This window comes from Monodelphis domestica, chromosome 2, assembly GCF_027887165.1.
Source record: "Monodelphis domestica isolate mMonDom1 chromosome 2, mMonDom1.pri, whole genome shotgun sequence".
Classification (NCBI taxonomy): domain Eukaryota; kingdom Metazoa; phylum Chordata; class Mammalia; order Didelphimorphia; family Didelphidae; genus Monodelphis; species Monodelphis domestica.
This window is the reverse complement of record NC_077228.1, coordinates 271,664,070-271,684,093: the sequence shown is the minus strand read 5'-3', so window position 1 is coordinate 271,684,093 and position 20,024 is coordinate 271,664,070.

Here is a 20,024-nt window from a genome sequence, read left to right as displayed (position 1 = left end):
AAGCCAGATTTGAACTTAAGAAGATGAATCTTCATGACTCCAGGCCCTGGCACTCTATCTGCTGTGCCACCTAGCTGCCCCAATACATACATGTACATATACATATACACATTCACATCTCTAGAAGCTATAAATGAAACAATTCACAGTACAGATGGCTTTTGCAAAGATTTTATCCAAAAACAAGAGGTAAATGGTGGCCACCTACTAACTGGAAACCTGTTCTAGGTATAGGAGGAAACATGAAAGAAGGTAAAGCCTAGGGCATCTGCTGAAAGAAATCTAATTTTAGGCTTTTTTATTCTGAGAGTGTTAGATCTGGGAAAGACTTGTGGAGATGATTTATTCCAACCCCCTCATTTTGCAGAAGAGAAAACAGAGGCCCAGAAAGTTTAGGTTGTTTGCCCAAGGTTTTACAGATAGGCAGCAGAGTAAGTGCCAGAGCCCAGCTCTCTGCCAGAGTTACCAGTCAAGCTGCCTCCATATATTGCTATTCCTTGATCTGTAAAACAATGAACTTTCCTATTCAGACCCAAAGAAGCAAAGATCTGGGCAATGAAGAAACAGGTAATCTAGAAGGAAAAACAGGTTCTTTTGCAGTATACCCTCAAGTTTGTAACTGAGTTCAAATAAGTCTTCAGACACTTACTGCCTGTGTGACCCCGAGCAAGCTAGTAAAACTCTGTCTGCCTCAGTTTCCTTAGCTGTAAAATGGGGATCATAACAGTACCTCCTTCACAGGGTAACATTTATCATAGTGCCTAGGAAATAGAGGGTGCCAAATAAAGACTTATTTACTCCTTCCTCATCATGATTTGCTAAAGGCTCTGATCAATGAATTCTATCATACAAATATATTGGCATGAATATAGGCCACACTTTCCCCCAGATCTGATTTTCATAGAATCTGAGTTCAGAATATAATAAATATTTTTTTTCAAGGTTAACCTATAAAGAAGCAGAACAGGGTTGCAGAAATATACTGGATTAAAAACAAACTAAGCATAGCCTCAGAGAATAATAATACCTAGCACTTATATGAAATATATATATGATATATAATAATAATTTGTTGTTGCTCACAGGGCACAGTGGCACAAAGCTAGGTGGCACAGTGGATGAAGTCAGGAAGACCTGCCTTTCAACTTAGATACTAGTTGTGTGACCCTGGGCAAGTGATTCAACCCCATTTGCCTCAGTTTCCATATATGTAAAATGAGCTGGAGAAGGAAATGACCAAACTACTCCAGTATCTTTGCCAAGAAATCTCCAAAATCTGGCCTTAGATACTTACTAGCTGTGTGCCCCTGGGCAAGTCCCTTCATCCTGTTTGCCTCAGTTTCCTCATCTGTAAAGTGAGTTGGGGAAGGAAATAGCAAACTACTAGCTGTATGCCCCTGAGCAATTCACATCATCCTGTTTGGCTCCATTTCCTCATCTTTAAAATGAGTTGGAACTACCCACAAGCAGAGGATAAAACTGTGGGAGTAAAAACACCGATGAAAAGCAACTGCTTGACTACAGGGTTGGAGGGGATAAGACTGAGGAGAGACTCTAAATGAACACTATAATGCAAACTCCAACAACAGGGAAATGGGTTCGAGTCAAGAACACATGTGATAACCAGTGGAATCATGCGTCGGCTATGGGAGAGGGAAAGGCGGGGGGGGGGGGGGGGGGGGGGGGAGGGGAGGGGAGGAAAAGAAAACGATCTTTGTTTCCAGTGAATAATGTATGAAAACAACCAAATAAATAAAAAAAAATTATACAAAATAAAAAAAAAATAAAAAAATGAGTTGGAGAAGGAAATGTCAAACCGCTAGCTGTGTGACCTTAGGCAAGTCATTTCATCCTGGTTGCCTCAGTTTCTTCATCAGTAAAATGAGTTGGAGAAGGAAATAGCAAACTACTAGCTGTGACCCTTGGCAAGTCACTTCATCCTATTTGCTTCAGTTTCCTCATCTACAAAAGGAACTACAGAAGGAAATGGCAAACCACTCCAGTATCTCTGCCAAGAAAACCCCAAATGGGGTCTGGAAGAGTCAGATAACAGCAACAAAATGTTTCATAATTATAACAGCTAACATTTATATAGTGCTTACTATGTGTCAGGCACTATGCTAAGCACTTCTTATTTAACTTTAAGCTCACAACACACTTAGGAGGTGGGTGAGATTATTATCTGCATTTTACAGATGAGGAAACTGAGGCAAACAGAAATGACTTGCTCCAGGTCCCACAGCTAAGTTATTTCTATCATAAATCTGAATAGAGCTCTTCTTGCCTCCATGGTCTCATACTCTAGCTCCTACACCACCTAACCACATACTAGTCCTTTTAGTAGAGATGGGGAGGACAGTGGTTACAGTTGTTTCTGCTTAACTGATTTTCTTGTAAAAAAGAGAGAGCTCCTGTGGCTTGGGGCTGAGAGATACAATCACACCAATAAACTTTATTACCATAAACTTTTGTTGATACTCTTACCTTCTGACTTAGAATCAATAAATACTGTGTATTGGTTCTAAGGCAGAAGAGCTGTAAGGGCTAGGCAATAGGGTTTAAGTGACTTGTAACCAATCAAAACAGCACTTAGTCATGATGTTAAATGGCTGATGATGAGATGGGCCTGGCTTCTCTCAGTGGAGGCAAAGGACTAGAGGTACAAGGTGAGTCATACGTTCTCAGACAAGACAGTGTTGATTTGTTTTGCTAGACTGTACTTCATTGGTATAAAGGAAGACTTTTATTTGGAGGGTCAAGTGGATGATAAAGATTTTTTAAAAGTTAAAGAAATGAGCACAACTAAAACTTTTAAAACACAAAAAAGATGACTCTTTTACAAAAATAAATAATACAGAAATAGAATGAGTGATAACACATGTATAACCCAGTGGAATTGTTTGTTGGCTCTGGGAGGGGGGAAGGAAAAGAGGAGAGAAAGAAAATGAATCATGTAACCTTAGGAAAATATTCTAAAAATAAAATTATATAAAAAAACAAATAAATAGGTAAATAAATTAAAATTTTAAAACACACAAAGAAGAAGGCAAAGACAACACAAATGGAGAAGTTACTATTTTGAAATGTTATGACATTAAGTCAAAAAGACTAGGTTTGAATTCTCCCTCAGACACCCACAAGCTGTAAAATGGGTATAGTAACAGCCCCTACCTCAAAGATTGTGACAATCAAATTAGATAGATCGATACAGCAAAGAAGGGCAGCTAGGTGGTATAGTGGATAGAGTTCCAGGTCTGGAATCAGTAAGACGACTCATCTTCCTGAATTCAAATCCAGCCTCAGACACTTACTAGCCATGTAAGTGGCCAAATCACTTCATCCTGTTAGTCTCAGTTTCCTAATCTGTAAAATTATCCAGAGAAGGAAATGATAAAATGTTCCAATATCTTTGCCACAAAAACTCCCAATGAGGTTATAAAGGGTCAGACAAGACTGAAATGAATGGACAACAATAACAAATACACCAAAGAGATGAAAGTGAAAAAAGCCTTTTTTGGTAAAAAAAATATATATGAACTCTTTTTTTTTGTAATGTCAAAGAAATGGAAACATAGTGGAAGAATTTTTTAAAAAGAGAACTGGGGGGAGGCTATGTGATTATGAATGTAATCAATATTATTGAACCTTAAGAAATAATGAAAGGGGTGTTTTCAGAGAAATCTGAGATGATTTTAGATCAGTGAATGCAGAATGAAATGAACAGAGCCTGGAAAACAAGACATGTGATAATATTATAAAGACAAACAACTTTGAAAGAATTAAGAATTCTGATCAATGCAGTAACCTACAATTCAAAGGGACTAATAATGAAACATGCTACCCACCTCCTAAGAGAGAGGTTAATAATAATGATAACTGGGGCAGCTAGATAGCACAATGGATAGAGGGTCCAGCTGGAGTCTGGAAGATGTAGGTTCAAATCTAGCCTTGGACATGTCACTTCATCCCCATTTCCTAGACCTTACTGCTCTTTGGCTTGGAATTGATACTTAATATTGCTTCTACAACAGAAAATAAGGGTTTAAAAAATAATAATAATAACATTTACATAGAGCTTACAACATGTCAGATGTAGTGCTAAGCACTTTATATAAATATTATCTCCTTTGAATCTCACAACAACCCGGGGAGGGATTTGCTATTATTATTTCATTTTAAAGATGAGGAAACTAAGGCAAAGAGAGATTAAATGTCTTGTCCGGGATTCAGAGAGCTAGGTAGAGACAGATTTTCACTCAGGTCTTCCTGACTCCAGTTCCAGCAGTCTATCTACTATGCCACCTAGCTGCCAAGGTGATGAACTCTAAAGACAAAATAAGAGATGACCAATGTGGGATTTGTTTTTCTTGACTATGAATATTTACTGCAAGCATTTTATTTTTCTTTTTTTCTTACTTTTTTTTTTGGACGAGAAGAGGTGGGAGGGGAGAGAAAATAGATTTTCATCAATTGAAAAAATAAAAGTGAATTTTAAAAAGTTTAAATGTAAGACTATATGTGAAATACTTAGCAAACTTTAATACAAGTATGAGTTATTATTATTATACCTTGTTAAATTTAATATAGACTTTTATGATGGAATGCATTTTTCCCTTCATATTTGCTGAAAAAATTTTAATTATTAACAGAAGTCCTTTCTGCCCTGTTTCTGCAAAGATTTTGACTAATTGGAAAGAGGATAGACTGGATTAAGAATAATGCAGTTTTCAGTCTGTTGATAAACTTCATTTTTACTATTGGTCTTCTAAATGTGAGGTCCAAGAGCAAATGAAATATTTCTAGAGGACCTGAAAACTATCAAACATTATATTCTTGCTATAAAGAAAACCAGAAGAAGGAAGTTGCTGCTAAAGGCAAAGATGGCTTCCAGGTACACTTTTGTGAGGCAAGGAAAGGGAGAGAGTGAACTGGATTTTGTCATACTCTTCAATCTAGTAACACTGACCACCTTACTGTTCCTCAAATATGACAACCATCTCCAAACTAAAAACATTTTCACTGACCCCTGACTTCCATCAAGTCCCTGATAAAATTTCGCCTTCTATAGGAAGCCTTTCCCAATATCCCTGAATTCTAGTGCCTTCCCTCTGTTGATTATTTCCAATTTATCCTTGTTTTTATGTAGTTGATTGCATATTATCTCACCATTAGGATGTGAGTTTTTTAGAACAGGGAAGGGTTTCTTTTTCTTCCTTCCTTCTTTCCTTCCTCTTCTTCCTTACTTCCCTTTCTACTTTGTTCCTTTCTTTTTTCTTCCTTCCTTCCTTTTGCCCTTCTTTTTATCCTTCTTTTCCTCCCTTCCTTTACTTTTTCTTCCTTCCTTCCTTTCTTAATTTTCTTTGGATCTCTAGTACTTAGCTGGATGACTCAGTAAATAAAGAACCAGGTCTAGAGAGGGGATCCTGGGTTCAAATCCAGTCTCAGACACTTCTTAGCTATGTGACCCTAGGCAAGTCACTTAACCCCATTTACCTAGCCTTTACCTTCCTTCTGCCTTGGAATTGATACTTAGTATTGAATCTAAGAGAGAGAGTAAGGGTTGGAAAAGAAAAGAAAAGCACAGGTCTATGAGTCTACATTCCTATCTATTAAAAATCTTTTCAATCAATCAATAACCATTTTTTAATGCACCAGCATTGTGCTGAAAATTGTCATCTATCACAAATGTGATACTTACTGAAAGTATTATTGGAGAATGAGCGGATATCTAACACTAAACTATATTTTTAAATTTTCACAATTAAATGACAGATGTGGAGAATATAAGATCCTACTGTGCTTGTTGGTTGATTACAAAGAGCATGTCCAAGATAAACCACCCAAAATTCCCTGAAGATATTATCTAGGGTTTAGGATGTATATCCATATTTAAATGGCCTATCAAAATGACTTCCACCTCCACCTTCATCATTTAATCCTTTTCCACATTTGTAACACTTTTTAGCATTTGAAAATCTCCTTTCTGCTCTTTTATTTTCTGTATTCTTATATAAATACCACTTAAATTCCAATTTATGATATACTCTTAAGTGGACTATGTTCTCTATACATTATGAACTTCATAGTAATCTATGCTTTATTAATTTATAGGGAGAGGGAGGAATAGCTAGGTAGGTTGGTGGATCCAGAGCCAGGTCTGGAGACAGGAGGTCTCCAGGTTCAAATTTACCTCAGACACTTCCTAGCTGTGTGACCCTGGGCAGGTCACTTGACCCCCAGTGCCTAGCCCTTACCACTCTTCTGCCTTGGAGGCAATAAACAGTATTGATTTTAAGATAGAAGGTAAAGGTTTATTTAAAAATTGTTTATTTGAATAAAGCCAAAGAAAGAGCTATTGGTATCTGATTACAGATGAAACCATGCCATCTTTCACTTTATTTCTTTCATGTGTTTTTATTGTATGTGTGAAATATATCTTCTGTTATGGCAAGGAGAAAATAGAAATATGTACTACATGAAAGCTCTGATGTAACCTATAACAGACCATTTACCACCTGGGGAAGGGGAAAAGTGGGGAGAGAATCTGAATCACAAAATGTCAGAAAAAAATTGTCAAAAATTGTTTCTAAGTGTGATTGAAAAAAAAATAAAGTTTAAAAAACTAAAAAAAAAATAGTTTATTGGAACAAGTCTTGAAGGAAGTTGGCAGCTGCCTAAGTGGAGGAGGAAGAACTAAGCAGCGCTCAGTTTGCTCTTTGCTTGGGCACTGGTAATGGTGATGACGGTGATACTGGCATTGGTGCTAGTGGCAGTGGGCAGTGGAGTCTGCCTCCTCTTTTCTCTATTTCTTTGGTGATCTCATCAACTCCTATGGGTTTAATCACCTCTAAATAGATGAATCCCACATCTATATATTTAGCACTCCTTTCTCTTTGGAGCTTTATTTCCCATAACCCACTGCCCAACCAGATTTTTCTACCTTGAGGTTCTATTTTATTGTTGTTGGTTGTTGTTTGGTCATTTCAGTCCTGTTGGACTCTTAGTGGCCCCATTTGGGGTTTTCTTGGCAAAGATCACTGGAGTGATCTGCTATTTCTTTCTCTAACCCATTTTACAGATGTGGAAACTGAGGTCAACAGGGTTTCATGACTATCACACAATTACACTGATGTTCTGTCCTCTTATGATATTCTCAGTGTCTATACAAAACAAAATTCATTTTCTTTTTCCCCAAAACCTAGCCTTCTTAATTCTACTCCTACCTGTAGAAGTATCCTTTTTAAACATATTTTTTCCCAAGTACATGTAATAAATTTTTAATATTTGCTTCAAAAAGTTTTTGAGTTCTAAAGGAAGTTCCTTCCTTTGTTCCTATCTGTACCACAGTCTTTCTAATCACCCAAGTCCATATCCTAAGAGACATCTTTGACTCTTCTCTCTCACTCTCAGCCAACAAATGTTTTATTAAGGGCCTACCATGTGACTGGCATTGTAGTAAGCACTGGGGATACAAAGAGAGGTAAAGGATAGTCCCCTCTCTCTTACAATATAATAGGGAAGACAACATGCAAACAACTAAATACAAATAAGATATATATATATATATATATATATTATGGGGTGGGGGCCCAGCTGGGTGGCTCAGTGGATGGAGAACTAAGCCTAAAGATGGGAGGTTCAAATTTGGCTTTAGACACTGTGTGACCCTGAGCAAGTCACTTAACCCCCATTACCTAGCCCTTACTGCTCTTCTGCCTTGGAACCAATATACCATATTGATTCTAAGATGGAAGGTAAGGGTTTTTTTTAAAAAATAAGATATATATGATATATATACACACATACATAACATAAAATAAATTGGAGATAATCAATAGCAGGAAGGTATTAATATTAAGGAGAAACAGGAAAATCTCCTTGAAGAAGGTAGGATTTAAGTTAAGAGTTGATACAAGTTAGGGGTGGTTAGGTGACTTAGTGGTCAGAGAGCCAAACTTAAATATAGGAGATCTTGGGTTCAAATATAACCTCAGATATTTCCTAACTGTATCACCCTGAGCAAGTCACTTAACCCCAGTTCCCTAGCCCTTATAACTCTTCTGACTTGGAACCCATACATAGTATCTATTCTAAGACAAAAGGTAAGGTTAAAAAAAAAAAGACTTGATAGAAGTTAAGAAAGTTGGGAGCCTGGAGATGAAGAGGAAGAAAGTTCCAAAATCCAAAATCTAATCAGTCACTAAATTTTCTTAATTCTAACACTACTAAGTCCCATTCACATGGCCACCACTCTTGGTCAGGCCCTCCTCCCTCCCATCTAGACTTTTGCAATAGCCTCCTGATTGGCTTTCCTCTGCCATTCTTTTCCCTCTCTAATCCATTCAGTGCATAGCTGCCAGAGTGGTATTCCTAAGGCATAGACTCAAAAAGCTTCAAGACTCCCCTTGGTACAAATACATTCCAGACAATGTTGTTCCCTATACAGTACCTTTCAGCTCCAGGTTCCATGTTCTTGTACAACTCATTCCAAGAACACTCCTTCCTCATCTTGGCCTCTTGGAATTCCCAGATCCTTTCAAAGTTCAGCTCAAGTACTCCCTATAAAAGGCCTTTTCTAATACCAAATTGTTCATTTTCATTCACTTGCCCCTAATTACTAATTAACAATTAATTAATTAATATGAGGTAATTTACTTTGAGTATATTTGTATTTATCTGAGTTCTGTTTCTCCAGATAGAATGTAAGCTACTTGAGGGCAGGAACTGTTTTCATTTTTGTCTTTCTATCCTCAGTATACTACCCAGCACATAGTAGGGCCTTAATAAGTGATTTTGAATTGAATTAAATCACTTGCAGTATAAAAAATACCTAAACAAGTTATACACAAGGAAGAGATTATTGGAAGTATCACTTTCCTCCTATTCCTTTCCTATCAGATTCCTCATCTTACTTTCTCATTTAAAACAAACAAACCCTTACCTTCTGCCCTAGAACCAATACTATATTGGTTCTGAGGCAGAAGAGAAGTAAGGGCTAGGCAATGAGTGTTGTGAATTGCCCAGGGTCATTGAGGTCACATTTGAACCCAGGACTTCTGGTCTCCAGATCTGGCTCTCTATCCACTGAGCCACCTAGCTGCCCCAACATCTTCACTTCTGACCATTTCTTGTACCTCTTCAAAATCCTCCTCCTTCTGTCTCTTCCCACCCTACCCCATCCCACTCTGTACTTGGTTTCCCGAGATCCACAAGCCTAACCATTCTTCCCGTTCTCCATCCACCAAACCATTGCTTCAATTTACCACATTCAAAACTTGCTTCAAAGCCTCTATCCTTAAAGGAAAAAGAAAAGAAAAAGAAGCTTCAGAAGTGAAAGGAAGGGGGACATTTTTTGCCTCCATGAGGTGCAATTCAGAGAACAGCCACAAGTTACCAAAAATAAAATCGGTCAAGACCCATTCAAATGTGCTTTTTTTTCCTCCTCCACTTTTTTATTCTTTGCCACAAGGCTTACACCCCTGGGTAGGGGAGGACAAAAGGATATGTTCAGAAATGGAAGTACTACAGGAACAAAAGATTTACGTTTTTAAAAATGTAATGTAGTTGTTTAAAAAAAAAAAAGGTAGAGACACTGTGGGGTTCATTTTTTTCTGTCCCTGCAAACGCCATGAATAGTTGAGAGGTGAATATTTCTGCAACCTTATTTCAAAGTAAGGTCTAGGAATGGGGCATTCCTCCCCCTACCCTATGTTTGCTGGCAGGCAGAATATCGTAGAGATTCCCAGCTTTAGGTCCTCACTGGCCAGTCTTCAACCCCTTCTCCCCCTATCATTAACCAGGGTTTGAGTTGAGGAAATTCAAACAGGGCGTGATTTATATAAATGTTTTTAAAAGAACAGAGGTATGCTCAACTGATTCCCAAGAGCTGATTATTAAACTGTCAATGTGAACACCGAAATCTCAGTAAACACTACAGACTAACACTTGATGTATTGTTTGGTCAATTGTCTAGAGTTAAGAAAGTAACGGAGAAAATGTTAATATAGAAACATATATATGAATAAATAATAATAAATATATATATTATACATAAAATTAAACTTAAAAGTGTGTTGTATGGGACAGCTAGGTGGGTGAGTAGATAAAGCACCAGAAACAGGTTTAAATCTGACTTCCAACACTTCCTAGTTGTGTGACCTTGCTCAAATTATTTAATCCTCAATTGCCTACTGCTTAATAATCTTCTGCCTTAAAACCTATACTCAGTATCAATTCTTTATTTTTGTTATTTTTAATAGAAATTTTTCACTTTTTTCTATTTCCTCTTTCAATTATTTTTTGTTTTCTAAATTTATTTGTTTTCTATTACATGTAGAAAAAAACTTTTACAATTGTTTTCTGACTTTTTCCAATTCAGTTGTTCCCTCCCCCCAAAGTAGTAAATGATCTAATATAGGTTATACTAGTACATTCATGTAATATATATTTCCATATTTTTCATGTCATGACTGAAGACATATCACATATAAAATGGAAAAACTCAGGAAGCAAATAAAGTGAAGGATGGTGTGCTTTGATCTGCATTCAGATTCCAACAGTTCCTTCTTTGGTTGTGGGTAGCTTTTTCTGTTTTTGTTTTGTTTTTATGGAGTCCCTTGGAGTTATCTTGGAAACTTGTTTTGCTGATAATAGTTTAATCCTTCACAGTTGACAATATTTCTGCTACTGTATATGTGGTTCTGGTTCTGCTCAATTCACTCTGCATCCATTCATTTAAGTCTTTAAAAGCCATGATTTTCTGAACTCATCCTGTTCATCATTTCTTATAGTGCAATAGTTTTCTGATATAGCCATATACCACACCTTGTTCAGCGATTCCTCAATTGATGGACAACGCCTCAGTTTCCAATTCCTTGCCATTACAAAAAGAGCTGCTAAAACTGTTTTTGTACAAGTTGGTCCCTTTCCCTTATTCCTTAAAAAAAAAAAAAGTATATATAATCAAACCCTGCTTTTCATTCCTAAGCTCAAGTTTTGGCTAATGATAAAAGAAGAAGGGATTGAAGACTGGCAAATGAGGACCAAGAATAGTAGTATTCCTGGGTTAAAGGACATGCATAATTTTATGGCCCTTTGGATGTGGTTCCATATTGCTCTCCAAAATGATTGCATCAGTTCACAGTTCCACCAATAATGCATTAGTGCCCCAATTTCCCGACATCTTCTCTAGCATTTAAATTATTTTCCCTTTGCTCATATTAGTCACTCTGATCTGTATGAGGTGGTATCTCCGAGTTGTTATAATTTATATTTTTTTAATCAGTAGTGATTTGGAACAGTTCCTCATATGACTATACATATTTTTAATTTATTCACCTGAGAACTGCCTGTTCACATCCTTTGAACATTCATCCATTGGGAATGCTTTGTATTCTTATACATTTGGCTCCATTGTCCAAATATTTGAGAAATGAGGTCTTTGCAAAGATAATTGCTACAAATTTCTTCTCTAAATTGTTGTTTCCCTCCTAATCTTGATTGTATTAGTTTGCAGTAGGAGTGGGGTGGGGTGGGATTGGGGCGGAGTCAAGATGGTAGTTTAGATGCAGCAAAAGTCCAGACCTCTCTGAAATCCCTTCAACACCAATCAAAACCAAAGTGCTTTGAGGGAACAGAAAACCAAATCTAACAACAGGTCAGAGCTGGGGGACCCTCCTGCCTGATTCAACAGGTAAACAAAAAAAGCCTGAATTCTGGGATTTAAGGAAAAGGAAGAAGGAAGGTCCCAGGACCCCTGCCCCACCTACTGTGCTGTATTTCTGGGGGTCCCTGGAATCTCTGGGAGGGCGAAGGTACTGGCCCAGAGGGAGTGCCTTGCTGCCACAGTGCCCGGCTCGGGGACCTGACCATAGTCTGCAGGGAGGTAAATGCAGGAGAAGCATAGAGAGGGGCAGCCTACTCTAGCCAAAACTCTCCATCTTGGGCCCCCCCACCCCACTCTCTTCTGGAGGTTTTGGCCTCAGGGCACATCCAGCTCTGAAGATAAACTCACCCTGGCTTAATCTTATCAGTAGGGAAGATCTGAAGCTCTAGAAGGGCACGGAAACTCACTCTCTAATCCCTTCCCCTAGGGACTTCACTGACTAAATTCACAAGGAGAAGGCTGCAACCACTACTGAATACCTTAACCTGGAGGTACAGGCAGGAAGCACAGCTCTCTTCAGTGTCCACACTTTCACCTCCACCTTCAGCTTTTGCTGCCAGCAGACCTCAGGGCTCATTAATCTAATCAATCAGCAGAGCCCCTTCTGGACAGAATAGCCCAAACCCCAGTTCCAGCAAATAAACCAAGAAGCAAGAACACAGCCAATAATGGGAGGAAATATGAGTAAACAATAGGAAAAGAAGAAAGAAATTACAATCAACAGCTTCTATCCAGGTAATGAACAAAGAGCAAATGAAACAGAGGAGGATCAAGGAACACCAAGCAAAAATGCAGACATTCCTATGAATTGGACACATGCTTTGGAAGAACTCAAAACACAATTCAAAAAACAATTAAGAGAGGCTGAAGACAATTGGGAAAAGAACTTAAAAAGCAAAGTAAGTCATCTGGAAACCGAGGCACATGAACTAAAACAAGAAAATAGTGTCTTGAAAGCCAATCAGACCAGAAGGAGAAGGATGACCAAAAAGTTAGGGAAGAAATTGAGTCTTTATATATTAAAATCCAAGAACTAGAAGTAACTGATCTTATTCATTTTGTTTGGTCATAAATTATTCCTTTATCCATTAGTCTGACAGATAAAATTTTTTATATTTCCCTAATTTGTTTATGATATCCTCCTTTAGTGGTCAAATATCCATTTTGGCTTTACTTGGTGTATGGTGTGAGATGTTAATCTATGCCAAGTTTTTGCCATATTGATTTCCAGTTTTCCAAGCAGTTTTTGTCTAATAGAACAAGAGTTCTTTCTCCAATAGCTTGGATATTTCGATTTATTCAACATTAGGTTATTATGGTCATTAACTAAACTTTTTCCATCAATACACTACTCTGTTTCTTAACCAGATTGTTTTGATTATTACTTGGTATGAATTCTAAAATAAAAGGTAGTTTTCCCCAAAAAATGTCTCAAGTATATTTTTAGTAGTTGAAATGGTTGTTACATTTACCAAATGTTTATCAGCACACCACTAAAAACAAGCTACATTATCCCTAGCCTATCCTCTTATTTTCCTCCTTGTTGTACTCAGTCATCATTTCCTGTCTAAGTTAGTGCCAGGCAATGGTAGTGGCAGCAATTCTGATGATAGTGCTAGAAGAATAGGCAGAATAGCTGTAGATTTGGAAATCTTGTATATAAAGGTAATCTGTGAAAACAAGTTACTGAATCTAGTAGGGCCAGGACTAAAGAAAAACAAGAGATGAAGTAAAAAATGCTGGATTGAGTCCTTTACTGGGACTGCTGTTGAGGGAATTGAGATGAGCAGAGCCAATAGTTAATTGTGGGAATGGAGTGAACCACAATGACGCCATCTTGTGTTTCAATTCTGGAGTTAGCTCAGTTCCCATTCTATGGTCTAGTCCAATTTCTCTCTTGTGAGAAAAACTCCATTCCTTTGTGAGAAAACCTTATTGCATTGTTTGAGCCTACCCCTGCCCTGCTGGGAAGCTGAATCACCTCTAAGCAACTATTGCTTAGAGACCCTAGAACTTATGTTTCCTCCTTCCTCCACCACACTGAGTTATGTAGACTGTGCAGGTGTGTGTGTGTGTGTGTGTGTTGGGGGGGTAGCAGTGGGGAGGGGTTTCTTTATTGATCTGAAGTGCTTTCATCTTGGAGTAGAGGGATTGAGTGACCCTCCCAGATTAGTCTGGTTTAGAGGATGGGGATGTCAACACAGAAATCTAGAGATCCCCAGTTTATTTAGTTTGGAGGTAGAAACCCCAGGTTTTGACCTTGTCACAGCAGAGTTTTCCCCCTGAGGGAAGGTCCCACTTCAGCAGACAACAGACATCCTGGTAGTTTGGGTGGGAGCAGCTAAAGCCATCAGATGTTAAGTATCTCTTTTGTCCCAGAGGTTTCTCCCCTAGGCTAAAGTCCTTTACCCAGGTGGCCCAGCCCTGGGCTGGGTCTTTTCCTTTTGTGTCCTGTGTAAAGCATCAGCCCCTCACTGTTATTTCTGTCTGGAATTCCTCCTTTTCTTTTCTTACCATTGTAAAGTCAATCAACTGTCCCTCTCACCCTAAGCCCCCAGGTCATCTAGAGTGCTATATAGGTTCCCCAATTTCTTTTTGTTCCTTGGAATCCTTCCTGAGTAGGTGGCACTCCCAGGGGTCAGTGACCAGAGCAGCCAGAGTTCAATCTGGACTCTGTGCAGTTGAGGGGATCAAGCAGCTCTGTTGTTGTGGCCTATTAGTGCTGAGGTCTTTTAGCGCCAAACCCCTTCTTAGCCCTTGATTTAAGTGATTTTGACTATTTAATAGTTCTGTGTTTTTTTCTAGTTGACAGGGAGATGGGGTTTACTAGAGTGGAGGATAGTTTGAGAATCTCTAGCAGGCATATGAAAATATGTTCTGCATGATTTCACCTGTATGATTGGTATAATGTTGCTTGCCTTCTCAGTGAGCAAAGGAGGGAGAGAATTCAGAACTCAAAATTGTAAAGAAAAGAAAAGTGCTAAAAATACAGAAAGAATAATTTCTTTATAACATGAAGAAAGGGCGCCTATTGAGAGCCAGGCCTAGAGATTGGAGGTCCTGAGTTCAAATCCATCCACAGATACTTCCTAGCTGTGTGTCCCTGTCCCCCCATTGCCTTACTTAGCCTTTATTGCTCTTCTGCCTTAGAACCAAAATACAGTATTGAGTCTAAGATGGAAGGTAAGGGGAAAGACAGAGACTAGGAGTGGTGTTTCCAGACTCAAATGAGCCACCAAACCCCTAGGTGGATGAAGACTTCATTCCAGGAGTTTTCTACATAACTCCTGGAAGCTCAAGCAATGTTTATTGAGCAAAATTCACATTTTTCACATCCCCCACTCCTCTGCCCAGCAGCCCACTGGGAGTGCACTTTCTCTCTAAAAGGTTCACCATCACTGTTTTAAAGCCTAAACCCCAAACTATTGTGCTATAAGGAATGATGATCTGGAGGATTTCTATGTGAACTGGGAGAACCACTTGTATTTTTAACTTTAATCTGCATTATTAACACTTTCTGAACTCTAAACAATTAACAATGTGAATTTAGCCCTGACTTGCTGCTGTTGGGGATTTTTGAGGTGAAAATGACCATTTGAAATTTTTAATGGCTCTCCCCAGGCAGTTAGTTAGAGATGGTCCTGGCACACTCCTGCTAACATCAGTAAACCCTTTCACCTAGGAAGTGAAGGATTTGGAGAGATTCATTCACTGACTTTAATCTCCTCTGGGCCAAGAAAGAATGGGGGATGTTGCAACAGATTAAGTATGCAATATACAGATGTAAATGACTATTGTAATCTTTTATTATTGTTGAGTAGGTTCACTTGTATTTGACTCTTCCTGACCCCATTTTGAGGTTTTCTCAGTAAGGATAATGGAGTGATTTGTCATTTCTTTCTCCAGCTCATTTAAAATGAGAAAACTGAGGCACCCAGTTAAGTGACTTACCCAGGGTGACACAGCTAGTAAGTGTGTGAGGCTGGATTTGAACCCAGTAAGATAAGTTCTAGCTTCCCTAAAATTAGAGCTATTCAAAACTCTCATTTAATTTTTTAAAAATGTTCTTTTTTATCATGAATTTAACAATCTTCAACAAACATACTTAAATAAATTAAAACCAAAATGATATTGTATATGTGATTGTGGACTTCTATAGCATAGGTTTTTGTGTTTCTTTGTTTGAAACCCTTACCTTCTGTCTATACTAATTATTAGTTCCAAGGCAGAAATGCAGTAAGAACTAGCAAATGAAAATAAGTGACTTGCCCAGAGTCACATGGCTAGGAAGAAGTATCAGAGGTAATATTTGAAACCAGCTCCTTCCATCTCTAGGACTGGTTCTCTATCCACTGAACCATCCAGCTGTCCCTTGTTCCCTATTTTTTAAGTTTATATTAAACACAGTAACCTATGTACAAAATTGTCCTGTTTATTCATGTTTTCTCCTGAACTTTTAAATATATCTTTTAATAGTTTATGAATGCTTTTTATTCCTTTCTCTACTTTAGCTTTCATTTTTCTTCCTACCTTTTCTCTCTTTCCTTCTTTCTTCTTCCTCTCTCCCACCATTCCTCCTATCAATTGTAATAAATATGGACAGGTGAACAAAATAAATCTCAATGCACTGGTTACCTGAAAACCTAATCCAAATCATCTTCTTAAATCCTGACTGGTCACAGCATGAATCAAGATTTTAAAGCTTTTCCAAGATATTTTCCATTTTACATATATAGTAACCTGATATCTAAAGACTCTAAATGAGTTGGTCTTTGAAGGAGGAAACAAGCAATTTAGTAGGCACTTACTTTGTCCTGAAATCGTGCTATCATAACAGTCACCATTTACATAGCACTTACTTTGTGCCAGGCACTATGCTAAGCACTTTACAATTATTATCTCATTAGATCCTCAGAACAACCCTATGAAGAAAGTCCTGTGCTATTATTGTGCCCATTTTATAGATGAGGAAACTGAGACAGAGATTAAGTGACTTGGCCAGGGTCACACAGCTAGTGACTTGAAACTAGAAATCAACTCAGGTCTATCTGACTCTAATCCCAATGTATTATCCACTGCTCCATCTAGTGTCATTTGACAGAACTATGTGACAGAAAAGGGGATTGAAACTCAGGTCCTTTGACTCCAAATCCAGCATTCTCCATCACAGCAAGCTGCCATCATACTCAAAGCCCATCCATTGGGCCACAGAATCATTTCCACCACCACCTCCCTCACCAAGATCTTACAGAAAAAAGAATAGAAAAAGTCCAAAGCTGAGAGTCACAAAAACTGAGTTCCAAACCCTCCTCATTCAGGGTGGCTTCAGGAAATTTATGTCTCAAAACAAAAAAGAAGACAAATTATTTCATATTTATTTAGCTTTGTGGTGAAAAAATCTATTCATATACAAAAATAAGAAAACTACCGTGTTATAATAATAGATAACATGTATGTAATCTATCACATTAATATTGTGCAATGTACATAAATTATATAATGTACCTAATACATTGGCAATGTATAAAATATATGCTCTATTGCATATTATTGATGATTGAACAATTTAGAAGAGATTAGTTGCAGAGAGGCCTTCCCCTCTTGGAGGAGGCCATGTGGGTGGAATTCCAGGTCCTCTGGTGGAGGGTTAACAAGTCCTGCCAAACCCTGCTGGGCTGAGCTGAGTACTGGAGCAATATTTAGTGTGATGGGCTAGATATCTGCTTTACCCTCTTTTCACTTTTTTCTACTTTCACTCTTTCCACATCTTTATCAATAAAAGCTATTAAAAATCATTTTGACTTGAGCTATGATATTTTAAATCAGTGACCACCATGTTATTTTAGAATTCTCACATATTTAGTCAAACCTTTAATTTAATTTCTTACACAAGCTTGGCCAAATTTTACCAAATTAGAAAGCTCTCAATTATCAAACCTTTGATAAATTGTCTCTGTTGACTGAGAACAGGCATAACTAAGTTTCAGAGAGGTTCTTCTATGGTGAAGGAATGGCCACCAGATGATGAAGACTCTTTTTGGTCTCAGCAACTCTCAAAGATGATCCATTAGGTAGCTAGGTGGTGCTTTGGGTACCATTTTGGACCTACAGTCAAGAAGACTTGAGTTCCAATCCAACACTTACTTAGCTGTGTGACCCTAGGAATTCCTATAAACTGTTTGCTTCAGTTTTCTCATCTGTAAAATAGAGACAATAACAACAGTAGGGCCTGGGGTGATGTGAGGATCAAATGAGGTGATATTTGTAAAATGCTAGCCCACTGCTTACCACATGATATTCGATGCTTAATAAATGCTGTTCCCTTCCTTTTAAGGACTGGAGGAATTCTAGTCTTTGTCACTGAGAGGGTATCCCCACTAATGAAATCATGGATCTTTGAAATACTGAAATTCAAGAAAGACAACATTCCCTTGCCTTAACCAATGGCATGGTGGCTAGAGCTTTGAATTTGGAGTCACTGTTCAGATCCTGCCACATAATAACTATATGGTCATAGGCAGTCTCTCTACTTCAGTTTCTTCATCTTCAAAATGAAAGTGAGACTTGATGGGCTCTAAAATTCTTTCCAGTTCTAAACTTATGACCAGGAGTCTAAGTGGCATTTGGACAGCTCCTAGATTTGGTTTCTAGTCCATTGTCATTGTTTTGGCTGCCATGATGCCAAATTCAAAAAGAAACAGGGCCATTAAACCATATGTAGGGATACCAGCAAGTCACATTTTGATTTATTAAACCATATATTAATATTGTCTATGTTTTATCATCTTTTTTATTTATTTTCTTAAATATTTCCCAATTACATTTTAGTCTGGCTCAGACCACACTCCAGGCCCACGTATTTAACACCTCTGATATTGAGCATAAATTGTAAGAATTAGGGAGAGGGGGTAAGGTGGGATAGAAGTTGGAATTTTCCCTTCCTTTGGAGTTCAAATCCAATCTCAGATATTTACTAGCTATAAGAGACTGAGCAACACACTTAATTAACCTCTATCTGCTCAGTCTCTTCATCTATGAAACAGGGATAATAGCAACTATGTCCCAGAGTTGTGAAAATAAATGAGATGTAAAAGCTTCACAAACAGGGTAGCTATGTAGCACAGTGGATAGAGTGTTAGACCTGGAGTCAGAAATACCTGGGTTCAAATTCTGCTTCAGACAATTCCTAGCTGTGTGTCCTGGGTCCAACTGCTTAGCTCTTACCTCTCTTCTGCCCTGGAATCAATACTTAGTATCTATTCTAAGACAAAAAGTAAGGGTTTTCTTTTTTTAAAATATATTTTATTTTACCTATTACATGTAATAATTTTCCACCTATGTTTTCTGAAGTTGTAAGATACATATTGTCTTCCTCCCTCCCTTCTATCTCCCTTCCTAGACATGGTAAGCAATTTGATCTGGGTTACACAGGCATTATCATGCCAGGTAAGGGTTCTTTGATTTTTTTTAAGCTTTACAAACATTTAAGGGCTATCTATGTAAATACTAGGTGCTGTTATTATTAACTTTGAAATGTTGTTTTGGGCCCCTAAGAAAAATCTAGTGCCAAAAATTATTGAAGAATTCATTGTTGGTGACCTAAAGGACAATGGAAAGATATTTGGAGAGTGTGGATGACTGTAGGATATGAAAGTAAAAGTCTTGAGTACAGGAAATGAATGGGGGATAGTTGTGATATAAAGAGGATCATCTATGAAATATCTGATTAGGAAAGGAGGTGTCATGTATCAAAAGTTAGATCTAGGAGGAATTCCATGGGAACTGGAATGACTTCCATGAATTGATGCAGAGTGAGAGGAGCAGAACCATTAAAACATGGTACACAGAGACTGATACACTGTGGTACAATCGAATGTAATGTACTTCTGTATCAGAGAAAATGCAGTGATCCTAAACAACTTGAAGAGATCTATGAGAAAAAACACTATCCACTTTCAGAGGAAAAACTGTGGGAGTAGAAACACAGAAGAAAAACGACTGCTTGATTACATGGGTCAAAGGGATATGGTTGGGGATGTAAACTCTAAATGATCATCCTAGTGCAAACATCAACACACATGGAAATAGGTTCTGATCAAAGACACATGACCCAATGGAATTGCTGTTGGCTATGGGAGGGGTGGGGGAAGGGGAGGAAGGGAAAGAATATGATTATTGTAACCAAGGAATAATGTTCTAAATTTACTAAATAAAATTTTCAATAAATAAATAAATGAGGAAAGTAAAACAGAAAAAAAAGGGAGTGCTAACAGATGGATTGTCCACCTGCTATGCTATTAGCAGTCTGCTTTAATAAAGAATATTAGAAAAGGCCTACTTTAGGAATGGTTCTGAATGT